This window comes from Gastrolobium bilobum, unplaced genomic scaffold (genome assembly GCF_033153095.1).
Source record: "Gastrolobium bilobum isolate Gb01-03AN ecotype WA unplaced genomic scaffold, APGP_CSIRO_Gbil_v1 utg11321, whole genome shotgun sequence".
NCBI lineage: Eukaryota > Viridiplantae > Streptophyta > Magnoliopsida > Fabales > Fabaceae > Gastrolobium > Gastrolobium bilobum.
Genome location: NW_026897751.1, coordinates 324,341 through 340,268, shown reverse-complemented (window position 1 = coordinate 340,268; position 15,928 = coordinate 324,341).

Below are 15,928 nucleotides of genomic sequence, written 5' to 3'. Positions count from 1 at the left end.
TTTTGATACATCGAATCCCTTTCAGATTCCATGGCTTCAACCCATCTAGAAGAGTCAACATCCTTGACTGCCTCTTCGTAGTTACTTGGTTCATCATCCTCGACGGTTTGCTGATTCTCAATCACAAACCCATACCTCTCAGGTGGATGGATGCCCCTCGTTGACCTATGGAGTTGTGTGTTTACTTCTCCATTGGAGAACGTCGCCTGTAGAGCAGACTTGGGTTCCTCAATCTGTTCATGTGGTTCTTGAACTTCTTCAAGATCAATCTTACTCCTACTAGCTCCTTGAGAGATCAAATCCTTCTCAAGGAACTCAGCATTCTTTGACACAAACACTTTGTGTTCATCCATGGAGTAAAAGTAGTATCCCTTAGTACCTTTGGGATACCCCACAAATAGACATTTAGTACTCTTAGCACTAAGCTTGTCTGATGCCAACGCTTTGACGTAAGCCGGCGATCCCCATACCCTGAGGTAACTCAGGTTGGGTCTCTTACCATTCCATATCTCATATGGTGTGGTCTGAACAGATTTAGACGGTACCCTATTTAGAAGGTATGCCGCTGTGTCTAGGGCATATCCCCAAAACGATTTTGGAAGTTGAGTCTCATTCATCATAGACCTGACCATGTCTAACAAGGTCATGTTTCTCCTTTCGGAGACACCATTTTTGTGTGGTGTGTAAGGTGCAGTAAACTGCGAGAGAATTCCATTTTCTCTAAGATAATCCTGAAACTCATGGCTCAGATATTCACCACCACGATCTGATCGTAATGTCTTAATCATCTTGCCACGCTGTTTCTCTACTTCATTCCTAAACTCTTTGAACTTTTCAAAGGCTTCGGATTTATATCTCATTAGGTACACGTACCCAAATATTGATTTGTCATCTGTAAAGGTAATGAAATAAGAGTATCCTCCTCTAGCCTCTATAGACATTGGCCCACAAACATCAGTGTGAATGAGTTCTAATAACTCACTAGCCCTATGACTCTCAAGCCCCTTGGGCTTGTGACAAGTCATTTTCCCAGCTAGACAAGATTCACATTGTCCATAGGATTCCAAATCCATGGAATCTAGGTATCCATCTGCATGCATCCTAGACAATCTTGTTTCGTTTATGTGCCCTAGTCTACAATGTCAAAGATAAGATTGATTATCTATCCTAGGTCGTTTCACAGCTACAATGAGCACTTTAGTTCCCATTTCCAGAACATACAATCCATTTATTAATGAAGTAGTACCATAAACAATATCATTCAAAATGATAGAAAATGTACCATTCTTAATACTAAAAGTATAACCATCTTGTTCTAAACAAGAAATAGAAATAATGTTTCTAGAAATGTTCGGAACATAAAGACAATTATTCAAATGCAGTAAAAGGCCTGTAGGCAAAATAAGGTCGGCATCTCCAATAGAATGAGCAGCAACCCTTGCTCCATTGCCAACGCGAAGATCCACCTCGTTTCTCTCCAATCTCCTTGGGCTCCTAAGCACCTGCAACATATTGCAGATATGAGAACCACAACCGGTATCCAATACCCATGAAGTCGGATTAGCACAAGAATAATTTATCTCAATCATGAAAGTACCTGAAGAAGAAGCATCACCATGCTTCTTGTCCTTCACACTCTTCAGGTAGTCTGGACAATTCCTCTTCCAATGGCCTTTCTTGCCACAATGGAAGCACTCAGCATCGCCTTTGTCCTTGGATGCTTTCTTACCCTTCTTGTTGCCCTTCTTCTTCTTGGATTTTCCTTTGGGCTTAAGGGAGTCACCTTTAGCAGGCTCCTTACCCTTACCCTTGGCCTTGTTAGGCCCACCAATCAGAAGAGCTTGTGGCCTATCCTTCTTGATAGACACTTCAGCAGTTGTTAACATGCTTAACAATTCAGGCAAGCTCACAAGCATCCCATGCATGTTATAATTCATTTTGAATTGACTGAATGAAGGTGGAAGTGAGGCCAGGACTAAGTCATTACTCAGTTCGGCATCCATCAAGAAGCCTAGATTTCCTAGCTTCTCAATCAGCCCGATTATCTTAAGAACATGACTACTAACAGACATGTTCTCAGACATCCTGCAAGAGAACAGTTCTTTAGAGGCCTCATACCTCTCATGCCTGCCTTTAACGTCATACAACTCCTTGAGATGTAAGACAATAGAGGGAGCATCCATATGCTCATGCTGCTTTTGCAGTTCAGGTGACATGGATGCCAACATGATGCATACTGCCATCGTATCGTCATCCATGTGTTGTTTGTGGGCCTCGAAATCATATTCCGCGAACCCATCTTCCCCTTCCCTAGGAGCTACGGGTAATGGACCATCAAGGACGTAGGCAATCTTTTAGGCCCTAAGAACAATTCTCAGGTTCCGATACCAGTCCATAATGTTTGAACCGGTCAGTTTATTCGTATCAAGTATTGAGCGCAGTGACAGTGGATTAGTCATACTAAAAACTGAAAAATGTAAAGAAAGATTAATTAACATATTGTCGTGTTACAATTTATTAAAGACTTTAAATAAATTGCCCCTCCCACTATTTTATCTAAGTCAATGACCCTTACCATTTGACTTAGGGTTAATCTACTTTTAGATTTTACCTTAGTGAGATTAAGAGTGCGATTATTTATTTTAACCCTCATCTGAGACCGCAAGATTAATTTAAATAATGGGTTGATCAACAGTATCTCATACCCTCTCTTAACATTAGGTTGACAACTCCTTGTCACTTAGTGGTGCATCTCATGCAACCAACCTAGCATTATTACCCTAAGCCCATAAGCTCGGCTGGGCCTGCAACTTATGCCTTAGTTAAGCATCAACCAGCACCCTAAGTGTCTAACACTTCTAATACTACTCTTACTCAACGAAACAGTGGGTCCCAACTGAGTTGTGGAGCACCACTATGTAGAGGAGGTTCGAGTAATATTGGTGGTGGGAGGTAATCATATGCTTAATAATTTATTCCTTTTAAGGGTTCCTTTTATTTAGGGATTTTATTAGGTCTCATCAAGCGTATTAGTATATTATCATGCTAGTCGTAACCTATGTCATACATCTATCAGTTTAGACTAGTCGAAATTGGACGTGCATAATAATACTTACAAGCGTGCTTTGTCCAATTCATGCATACTAGTCGTTTAAAACATAAAAGCATGCATGCTAATAAAACAGTTTTATTTGAGACGGTCATGGTGCTCGTGCATTCGTCCTTCCGCTTCTCAAGCCATGGCTCCTTGTCGTCTAAACGCCACTAGCCTATTTCTCTAATTACATATAATTGAAGAAACTCCAAAACATCTTTGGAGGGACAAATACAAAATTTAAAATTCAAAATTAAATTTTAATTCAAATCGAACAAAATTACACCTTTAATTTAAAATATAAAATTTGAAATTTAAACTCGGGCACCATGACCATCCCCTTCCAATTTGTACCTGTAAATACAAATAACTAGCAAGCACATAATATCACATATTATATAACATGTTCATCCATACGTCAGATCATTTTGACATTTAAAATATCAACACAAGAATCATGATTCAAATTTTCTTAATGGCCGAATTATATAACAATTAATATAATTCAAATTTTGATGACTCTTTCTCAAAGGACACAAAATTAAACCACACATGCTGACACCACACATGGTATGGCCGAATCACATATCACATATATGATTAAATTTTTAACAAAATTTCATGTCTTTCTCATGGAACAATTCACAGCGAAAATTAAGAAAACAATCAAGGTACTCATAGTACCCCTCATGGCCGATTTTATCCCTTTCAAAAAGGTGTTTCTTTTAAAACTTTCACAAAGAAAAGAAACAAAACCATGATCACATACAGACACATGAACATAGCAATCACATTAACATGTTCATAAAAACTTTAACGATTTAAAGCATAGTATTTCGAAATCCATATGCTATGATTCAAGTTTCAATTCTTTAAAGAATTTTGACCGTAAAGAACAAGTTTTTACAAACAAGGTACCATCACCCGTTGATGGTAAAGCAACCGGGCTCTGATACCACTTGAAAGAAACTGAACTTTGAAGGTCGAGGCATGTGAGAGGGAAAAACAAAATTTTTCGAGCGGAATAACACATACCATATCAAGAAACATGCTTTAGGGCATGGATGTTACCTTGTTTGCTTTCCAAAACTTGAGGATGATCAAGATGAGGCTTGAAGATGCAAGCCCTCTAATGTTGATCCACACCACCCTTTGTCAAGACGGAAGAACTCTTCTTCAAGGCCACCAACGAAAACACCAATGGAGGCAAGCTATGCGCCCAATGTGTGAAGGAGGAGGCTAGGTCAAGGTGTTTAGAAGAGTGAATATTCAGCAAGAATAGACACAAAAGTGGCGCATGGTTTTCTTTGAAAAAGGTTAGGTTATTTCGAAACTCTCTTAAGAAAAACCTCAAAAGGAACCCACAAGGAGATGAGAGAATAAGTTAATTAAAAATCTAATTTTCTTCACTCAAATAAGGCCCTATATATAGCGCACACTAGGGGGATGAGTGGAGTTGTTGCAAAATTCAAATCTTGTCAACAACCTCCTCTCACATCCTCATGATATCAAGTGAATATCTCAACAAGAATCTGACTCAACAACCATCATATGGCCAGCCATATGGTGCGCCCCACTTGGCCTCATAACAGTCCAGATACATTGAACAGTTGCATTCAAACTTGAACCAACTGTCTCACTTATTCTCTCAACAAACCAAATCTGACTGGAGCTCATTTGGTTGATCCTATGACCATCATCAGATACCTAAATCAGCGCCTCATATCCTCACTAGAAGATTCTCAAAGATCTCCTCTTGATATTTGGGATTTGTTCCAACAAGATCTTATCTTATCCTTTTGTTATGAAACAACTTTTCATAGCCAATTCAAATTCGAATTCAAACATTTGAATTCAAACGTTCAAATATTTAAATTTTAAATTCAAATTCAAATTCAAAATTCAAAATTTCAAATTTCAAATTTCAAATTCAAAATTCAAAATTCGAATTTCAAAATTCAAATTCAAATTTCAAATTACAAATTCAAAATTCAAAATTTAAACATTTGATAATTAATTTAACTAATTAAATTAATTAGTAATGTCTTGGACCATCCAAGCCCATTCACTAACCATGCACCCTTTTTTCCTTTTGGTGGGCTTCCAAACTTCTTCTTGGGCTAACAACCATTATTAGGCCCAATACCTTTAATGCTATATTGTCATGACAATAAGGTGTTAGTGTGTGACCCATTAGGCCCAACATAGCCACTGACATAAATGGGCTTGGGCCCAATAAGCCCACAACCCATCTAATGACAACACAGAGCACTAGCAATGCTTTGTTGCCCCAGAGCTAGTTAGGTTAATGACATAATCATCCTATTACACATATTTGGTTGTCGTATGTATTTCCTTTCGTCTCGGTTACCTTCCCATAAAACCTAGGGTAAGGAAACGTATCAACCCTTGCGGTTTAGGGTAAGCTTTATTCGAAATAGAGAATCTTCAATTTACTGACTCTAAAGGCAGATCATCTCATGATCTCTTTTACTATGCATAGATTCCCGAGTCCCTATAAATGTCATCCCGATTTCTCCGGTTCACAGATAACCTAATCTTTCACAGAGATCTGACGAATTTCTTCAGCTTATCACCCTAGCCCTGTGCTCTTTCAGGACAAGCCCAACAGTATACCTATGAGTCTCCATGTTTCAGGCAGACGAGGTATACAGTCAAAGCATGCCTTCTAGAATACAGTCTAGGTAATAACTTCTGGTCTAAGGAAAGACATACCCAAATATAAAGAGACTACTCTAATGATACTCTCTGTGAGATTTCCTCATAGAGTCTCTTTTGTGGGTCTGTTCAGTGCGAGCTATACCGTTATAGATCCACTCACGACTTTAGCTAAGACATCTCCATATTTGTAGCTCATGAGGTCTTTACCTTGCATCCGAATACAAGTAGATAAGTCGTGCTAGTCTTACCCGAGATCACTGATCCCCATTCTCAGTGTCTCTAGACTAGGAACATAAAATTAGGAATAAACATCCAATATCCTTGAATCCTCATGATCGTGATCTCATCACAGATACTCAAGAGATACATATTTTATTCCAAGGGGTTTATCCAGTTAACAGTAATATCGCGACAAAATATGAAACAGGATAAAGAATGCTTTTATTTATTTGTGACAATACAAAGGTCTACATCTATGTCCTTATTTAATCATAAGATTGTCTCTAGGACACCCAAATACTAACAGTCAGGACATAGGGAGAAACCTCTCTATGAACTTGTTAGAGAGTTCCTCCCATGAGTGTATTGAACCACGGGTGAGAGTTTTCATCCATGTTTTTGCTTTTAAGCCCAAGGAGTGAGGAAATAACCTCATTCTCATATCATCTGTCACACCTTCAGCTTTAAAATTATCACGATATCTTGAAATGTTGTGAGGTGTGTGTATGGATCTTCTGCAGGGAGTCCATTAAAGACTCCTGTTTCCCTAATCATGTGAAACATGATAGGTTTCAGTTCAAAATTGGGTGCTACAGGAGGGAGGATTACTCCTCTCTTTGGTCTGTTCCTGAAAGGAGCAGCCAGAGTTCTGAAATTTTGTTCAGGAGGAATATCTTCATTATTATTGTGATCAGCCATGTTTTCAAGAATTTCTTCCCTGAGGTTTCTTCTTCTTCTATGAAGTGTACGTTCTGGTTCAGGATCAAAGAGAAACTCAGGTACTTCAATAGAATGGTCAGAGTTTGTTTCAAACTCTTCACTCATAAACCATAAACACAAGTTATATGAACAGGAGGTTCAGTGATAAAAAAATAAAATTAAATATACAGAGTATGTACTAAAACAGTAATAAGAACAAAATTTAGTGTTGTTATCCCCGACAACGGCGCCAAAAACTTGTTGGGTGGTTTGCTGATGGTGGAAAAATATAAATTTTGATGGGGGACATTCCTCTGTTCTATATTGGTGATAGAACACAGATTCGTTCCCTTACTTCCAACCCAAGTGCGCAAGTGCACGCTCAAGTAATAATGGGTGTATTAAGGCCCAGATTATCGTTCCCACGAGGATAGAACTCTAAATATTGTCTTATACTATTTTATAAAGAATGAAAATGAGAAGAAAAGTTAGTGAATGAACTGTTTGGTCAAACGTTCCCTACTGTCTTGACAACGTTCCTCAGGAATAGTAAGTTCAGTCTGATGGCAAAAAATTGCTCGCTGGGTTATATATGTGATCCTTCCTGTTTAGAAGAAGGTGAGATAATAATCATTGAAGATTTGCTAGATACAAGATTAAATAAAGTAAAAATAATAAAACAGTAATAACTATAATTAAGAGACAACGAGTGGATGGTTTTAAAAACAGTTTAACAGAAGGAACGGATTCACTGCTCTATTCTTAAATAGTTATTTCCTCTGCTCAAGACTTAGCACTTTTTGGCTTTGTCCCAGTTTCTTATCTGCCAACTCCGATTCTTCAGCTCGTGGACTATATGGCTCACAAGTTTCTGTATTCCTATGGCTCCCTTGACTCCAACAGGTACTCAGTACAGAACCTGAAAGTGGACGAAGCGGCCCCTTATTCCTAAGGTGACCAATAGTGTTTTTGCCATGACACTACCTGCCCCCAATGGCTAAGCTGTCTGAAATCCCTTCCTTATGGAAGTTCCTTTCTCAGTATGTGTTCAATTTCCATTGATACACAATGAATATAGCTTACTTAGCCAAAGAAATACAAAAAGCTTCAGTCAAGAGTTTGGAAAATAATTCTTTAAGAGTGTTGCAGTTTATCCGTTCCACAGATAGTTCAACTCATGGCTGATATTTTAAACATAATTATTCTAAACTGAAGTCCCATAGACCCGAGATTCACCTCAGAGATAACGAATGGAACAAAAAGAAGAAACACTTATATTGAAATCAAACTAGAAAGATTACAACAAAGTATAAAATGGAGAAGATGGTTTGATGCTCGTGGGGAGTCTTAATGGATCATACAGAACAGAGAAGAAGGGTTGTCACTTAACTACAGTTACAGCTATATAAAACTAAATTACTACCTACTACTAGGTGATCTCTTCTTTTAGGACTTCAATCCCTCCAGAATTCGATGAGGTTTTTGTATTTGGGACGTCCTATTTATAGGCAGAAGAGGAATGGCAGTCTTGTAAATCCTTTGGCGTGTTTCTTGAATGACGGGACGGGGCGGTGGCAACAGTGTTTAGAAGCTTTGCAAATTGCTTGATGTAACATCCCGTTGCACACCGGTATTGTTAACATTAATTATGATATTAAGCGCAGTTACAATCACAACAATTCATTGATAAAAATGCGAATAAACTTTTTCCGATTATTACGCGAGCATTTAAAACCATAAAAAGCGCAATAATTAAAAGCTGTGACTATAACTGTAAAATCTTTGTGGAATACTTATTTAAACTAATATTCTAACTTATTTTACTTATTAAAAGCCACTAAGGTGTTCCCATAATCTCACTTAGTTAATTTCTCAATTTTACGTTTTCTGCCTATCCGAACATGGTTCGGTATATTTATTTATATCGTCACAGTTTTCTTCGAGTTCGTCTCATATTTTAGTATCTTTTACGGGACTTATTTACCTTTCTAATGAACCATCACACGAGGTATTTCAATCTCATTTGCTCCGGATATCGCCGTTTGAAGTTGGACGAGCAAAGCTGCCAGCCAACCCCAAAACAGCTCCAAACATCCCTCACTAAATGAATTACTGCAGAGAAACCAATCACTCAAATACTTTCAAATTTTTATACCATAAACTAGACACCTCAAGTTTCAATTTGATATATCATACACTTAATTTGACTAAGAAACGAAGCGGGAATAAAATTCCCAAAAACTGCCAGAAACAGCCCCTTCACAGGAGCGTTATGGACAATCCGTGTTCACAGTCTTCTACAAGGTTTCGTGCAACCCGGGAAATTCTCAGATTTTATACAATGTGGGGGACATCTGAAGCTTTAAAATGGTGTATGGAACGTCCCTATCGGACCTCTATGGAGGGAGATATGGTCTCTCAAAGTTCACCTAAAAACTGTCAATTCCTAGAAATTTCGCCAGAGATTCCTTTGTTTTTCCAACGTTTCCCAAATTTATACAAGTGATCTATGACCTCAAATGGTACCTAATAATCAGTGGGTGGCACACACAAGGACAAACAATGCCTTGGGGCACTTACAACCCATCACAGTTTATTTTACATATATAATACATATCACATTTCTTTCTCGATTAATACTTAATACGTTTCAATCATCAAAGTCCAATTGCATGCATCTTCTAAACATACACATAATCATATTCCTAAAATAGGCCTATTTCCCTTCCATCATATTACATGCTTACATATTACATCAAGTATTCAGGTACAGTTTACTGTCTCCACATGCATATTACACTTTACAACTCAAAGTCTTCAAATACAACATAATGAAAAAACCTCAAAATGATATATGTACTAGACTTAGGCAAAATGACATGAACAAATACAACAATGAATTTCATCCTATATACATATGGAATATTCATGCCCTAAGTCTAGCCTAGGCCCAGTGGCCACCAAAATGCAAAATACTGCAAAAACTCCAGCTAATCATCCTGCGGGCTTCTTGCCCGCCGCTCCTGCACCACTGCTACCTCCTAAAATAAAGCCCCCAAGACGGGGTGAGATATACGAATATATCTCAGTAACCCAGAGGTTCTGGAGAATACTCCGCCCAATGGATCACTTCGATGTATATAAATAATATAAAATAACTTCTTTAAAACAGGATACAGCAAGGGATTTAGAGAAAACGGGGAGCATAGGATACAAAATACGACGAAGTTGGAGTGGTAGCTACCAACACCACGCAACATCCTCGGCATATAAGCCTATGGGTCTCATCCAAGGCGTGTTCCTAGAACATCAACCAAGGTACCCCTCCCATCCGCATACACCCGAGACTTCATAGTGTGCTCCTATCCGGATCACACACCACGACCCTAGGTCAACTGGAACTCCCTCTTGGAGACCTATCCAGTGGAAGTCCGAAACACCCGAAGGCAAAACTGTCTACTGTACAGAGACTCGGTACCTACGTACCAGCATACATACTAAATGCATGATCATGTTATTCTACATTACTCATATACATTTTCCTACCATCACCCTCAACGCCATGGTGGAACACACAAGGGGAACAAGCCCCAGTACCAAGTGGTTACCTCAATAAGCCTCTTCACTTAGCTCCACAGCAGTATTTCTCGAGCTCGCTATACAACAAAAATGCCTACACAGAGGACATTCTCAATTAATTACTGTTCATATGAACACATGCAAGTTACTAATTCTACAAGCATGGTTCCAATTACTCACCTCAATCCCACTTAATCCAGGACCAAGGGCAATCCACCGAGCTCACGGTTCGGGGTTCAAATCAACGTACGGCAACCTACAACAATCATGTATGAATCGTCAATACACGGTAATTCTGTCAGAATACGAAAAAAATGTCAAAACATCATCTTAACTTATAGAAACCAACATCCACTTCCACCTAGAATTTTATTAACATACGGTTTCACCAATTTTTCCTTTTTGGCCGAATTGGCCTAATTCAAGTCCATGATTTTCTTTCCAAAATATTCTCATGTTTATACACTTCAATCCAAGGGATTCATCAACCATCAATCCATAACATATTTAAATGAAACTTCATCCAATGTCAGCCCCATGGTGCGCACAATACATGCTTGGAAACTCATCTTTTACCACTTATCAAAAGAAGAAAATACAAGGTTATGACCACAAGAACACAAGGATTCTTTTCCACAAAGTAACTAAGCATTTTAGGGACAAGAAAATACTCACAAGCTCCTCTTAAAACCCTTGGGTTGCTACCGTTTTAGAAGAAGAATTGAGCTACTTAATGTCTCCTTGGTTGCACGGTTGGAAGTGGAAATTGAGCTGCTTAACATCAAACAAAAAAAACCAACTGACTAGAATCACACAGTCATGTGCTATGCTATGAACCAAGTGAGAACCGATTGATGTCTTAAAACAAATTGAATTTCTCTAGGCCATATGAAAGGAAAGGAAAGGAGAAGCTAGGGCAGTCATGTGCTTTGAATGGGAAGAAAAGGACTGACTTAGTGTTTTGAGACAAGCAAGGAACCGACTTGGATTTCTTAACAATCAGAATTCTCCTTGACACCTCCTCTTGCTTAATTTGCCAACTTGTAAGCATGACAAGGCTGCACCTTTGGTTTATTAATTCCACCGCTTGGAGTTGTTTCCTTTCTTTTCTTTTCTTTTCTTTTGTTAATTTAATCCACTTACCTTCCAAGGAAGGAAAGCCAACGTACATCACCCACAAGAAATCGACTTGCAACTCACCTTCTTTGGTTCAATAGACTATTAATTTCCCTTTTTCATTTTCCTTTGTTCCGCCGCCAAGCCACTTGATTTCTCTGCTTATTTAATTCCTTTGATTATTTTATGTTTCCTTGGCCGTAGGAAGAAAGAAGGAAAGCTATAGGCGGTCATATGTTTAAGCAGGATAATGATTCCTAAGCATGACAAGGATTTGTCTAAGCACGACAAGGATTAAGCACGACAAGCACCTCACTTCTTTTATTTTTATTTTTTCTTTTATTAACATCTTAATATTTAAACTTAAAAATGTGAGGTGTTATATTCACCCCACCTTTTAGAATTTTTTCCACAAAATTAAATCATACCTGTCTGCTAACTTAGGATACAGCCGGAGAATCTCATCCTCCCGTTCCCAAGTAGCCTCCTCAGGTGTACGTCCTTCCCATTGAATCTTTAGCATTGGAATAACTTTGCTTCTAAGCCTCTTTTCACTGCGGTCGAGGACATTAATAGGACCAATGGGAGTCTTTAAATTCTCCCGAATTTCAATATCATCCGGTATCACCACATGTGATTCATCCGGAATGTAGCGCCGCAGCTGCGAAACATGGAAAACATCGTGCAGATTTGACAACTGTGGGGGCAAGGCAAGCTGATAGGCCACTAGTTCCACTCTTTTCATTATCTGATATGGCCCAATAAAACGAGGACTCAGCTTCCTCACGCCCAATGCACGACCAACACCCGTAACTGGAGATAACCTCACAAATACATGATCACCTTCTTCAAATTCCAGCGGTCTGTGCCTATTATCATAGTAACTTTTCTGCTGATTCTGTGCCTGTTTAAGTTTTTCTCTGATTATTTCAATCTGTGTTGTAGTTTCCTGCACAAAATCCGGCCCAAATCTCTCTTTATCACCAACCTCAGTCCAACAAGTAGGAGTACGACATCTCTGTCCATACAATGCCTCATACGGTGCCATGCCCAGACTGGAATGAAAGCTGCTATTATAAGAAAATTCCACCAGTGATAAGTACCTATCCCAAGCAGTACCCTGCTCCAACGTACAAGCTCTTAGCATATCCTCAAGTGTCTGTATGGTCTTCTCAGTCTGACCATCAGTCTGCAGATGATACGCAGTGCTCAGCCGAAGCTGAGTGCCAAAAGCCTGCTGCAAGGCTCCCCAGAAACGATAAGTAAATTTTGGGTCCCGGTCACTGACAATGCTAACCGGTATCCTGTGGAGCCTTACAATCTCTTTCACATATAACTTTGCTAATTTCTCCGTAGAGAAGTCCACTCGCACTGGCAGAAAATGTGCAGACTTCGTAAGCCTGTCCACTATAACCCAAATTGAATAGTGACCAGCCTGAGTCCGGGGAAAACCAACAACGAAATCCATCGAGATGCTCTCCCATTTCCACTCTGGTATATCCAACGGCTGCAGTAGACCAGCAGGTTTTTGATGTTCTATCTTTACTTTCTGGCAAATTAAGCACTTTGATACATACTCTGCAACATCCTTCTTCATCCCAGGTCACCAGAACTTAGTTTTCAGATCTTGATACATTTTTGTGGCACCTGGGTGTATAGCATACTGACCCTTATGGGCCTCAGTCATTACCTCCTCTGCTAACTCCTTGGGCACTACAATCCTGCCCTGATACATTAATAGACCATGTTCATTCACAGATATTCCATTCTGCCCTTTCAAATACTTGACACTGTTATTCTGTACCCGTGTTTCTTTAATCTTCTCATACAATTTATTCTCCACCCGTAAGCACTCAAATTCTTCCACAGTACCAATAAAGACATCCATCAATTTCAAATCACGAAATTGTTCAATCACTTCATTATCCCACAACATCAGTTGGGACACACTGACCGACTTCCTACTCAATGCATCCGCTACCACATTAGCTTTACCCGGATGGTATTTTAGCTCAAAATCATAATCTTTTAGAAATTCAACCCATCTCCGCTGTCTCATATTCAGCTCTTTCTGATCAAACAAATATTTCAAACTCTTGTGATCACTGAATACAGCAAATTTCATCGCATACAGAAAATGCCTCCAGATTTTCAAGGCAAATACAATAGCAGCAAGTTCCAAATCGTGCGTTGGATAATTCTCTTCATGAGGCTTCAATTGTCTAGAAGCATAAGCAACCACTCTCCTCTCTTGCATCAACACACACCCCAAACCTTTCTTAGAAGCATCACAGTATAATTCAAACTCACATTTCGAATCGGGGAGGGTTAACACTGGAGCAGTAGTCAACTTCTCTTTAAAGTCTAGAAAACACCTCTCACATTCCTGGGTCCACACAAAAGGAGTATCTTTTCGTGTCAATCGGTTCAATGGCAGCACCATTGTAGAAAACCCCTCAATAAACCTCTGATAATATCCAGCAAGATCCAGAAAGCTCTGAATCTCAGTAACAGTTTTCGGCCGTTCCCAGTCAATAACAGCATCAATTTTATTTGGATCTACCGCAACACCCCTATCAGAAATAACATGACCCAGAAATTGGACCTCAAATATCCAGAATTCACACTTTGAAGGCTTTGCATACAACTTTTTATCCTTTAATATCTGCAATGCAGTCCTCAGATGCTCCGTATGCTCTTCTTCACTTTTAGAATGAAATAAAATATCATCGATGAACACAATTACAAACTAATCCAAATACGATTTAAAAATACGATTCATATAATCCATGAACACTGTCGAGGCATTAGTAAGCCCAAAAGGAATCACTTGATACTCATAGTGTCCGTATCTAGAACGGAATGCCATTTTAGGCACATCCTCCGGCATAATCCGAATCTGATGGTATCCGGACCGGAGATCAATCTTAGAAAACACACAGGCACCCCTCAACTGATCCAACAAATCATCAATACGCGGCAATGGGTACCTGTTCTTAATCGTAACTTTATTCAATTGTCGGTAGTCAGTACACAGTCTCATGCTTCCATCCTTATTTTTCACAAATATTACTGGTGCTCCCCAAGGAGACACACTTGGTCTTATAAAATCCTTTGCAGACAGCTCCTCAATATGTTTCTTCAACTTAGCCAACTCCAGCGGAGACATCCGGTATGGAGCCAAAGAAATGGGCCCCACACCAGGCAACAACTCAATTGAGAACTCAATCTCTCTCTCAGGTGGAAATTCTGGTATCTCATCAGGGAATACATCCACAAACTCATTAACCACCGAAATACTAGAAATCTCAATCTCCTTACCACCCACCAATCCACCCAAGAAAATATAACCCTGATCCCCAGCCCTCAAGGCTTTAACAGCTTGACACATAGACAGAAATGGAGACGGAGTAACCGAGGGCTACTCATGAGATAATATGTAACACCCTCTCTTGTAGGCCTCCAAGAGAGTTGTTTGCTAAGCGGAATTAGAGTTCTTTAATAGTATTTTAGAGACTGAAAAAAAAATATCGCTTTTACATTGCCAATTAAAACTAAAGCGGGGATCTGGTTAATTACAAAAATCAGAGTACACAAAATTCCTTAAACTTATTAAAAATATAAATTTGCTGATAGACCTTGCTGTCTTTAAAAATTCGTATAAAATCCAGTTCAACGATTCAAAAATATATTCTTTGTAATCTGGAAACTAGACATCTGGGACTTCACGGTCATATAAAATAATAGTGATTTGGAGTTCGTTTTCCCCTCGAAACATAACTCGCAAAATAAGAGAGAAAATAGTGGAAATATCACAAATGTCCTGGCTGGTAAAATTCATAATAAATCGATCTTTCAGAATTTCATTGCAAGGTTTGTATATAATGAAACTAGACACCTGGGGCTACGCGTGCATATAAATTATAAGAAAATCGGAGGTCCGTAGCCCCAGTACGACAACTTACAAAGTGCTCGCAAAGACTTTTCAAAACTCAGCATTTAGATAACATGTCAAAATCCTTTTCGCAAACGTTTCAACATCTGTTTCCAAAATACTTGCTGGTCATAAAATCGTAATGCAATAATAAAATCATAGTTCACAATAATAAAAGCTTCTCAATTTCATACAGTCATCCATAAAATATCACATCAATAGCAGCATGCCCAAACAGTAAAAGCCAACAGCAAATATCCAAGTCCTCAAAAGCTTTTACGTCCTCCTGCCATTTTGTAAAAATAGCAGCCCCAAAGGGGTGAGAGAAAATCCCAGTAGTGTGGCAACAAAACCATAATGCAACAATATTAACTAGGCACAAAATCATAAATAGTCACTTCAAACATTTAGTCCTTTTCATCATATATCATAACGCGTATATAACGCCCTTTTTCCTTTACGCTCATAGCACCGTCGTGCGCGTAGCATCACAGTGGGTATTCCTAATGGCTCCCATGAAGGTGAATCCCACTGTGGAACCTATGCGGACTGAAGCCAAGTGTCCCCTCTCCTGGTACCAGGCATGCCTATATGATGCATGCTCA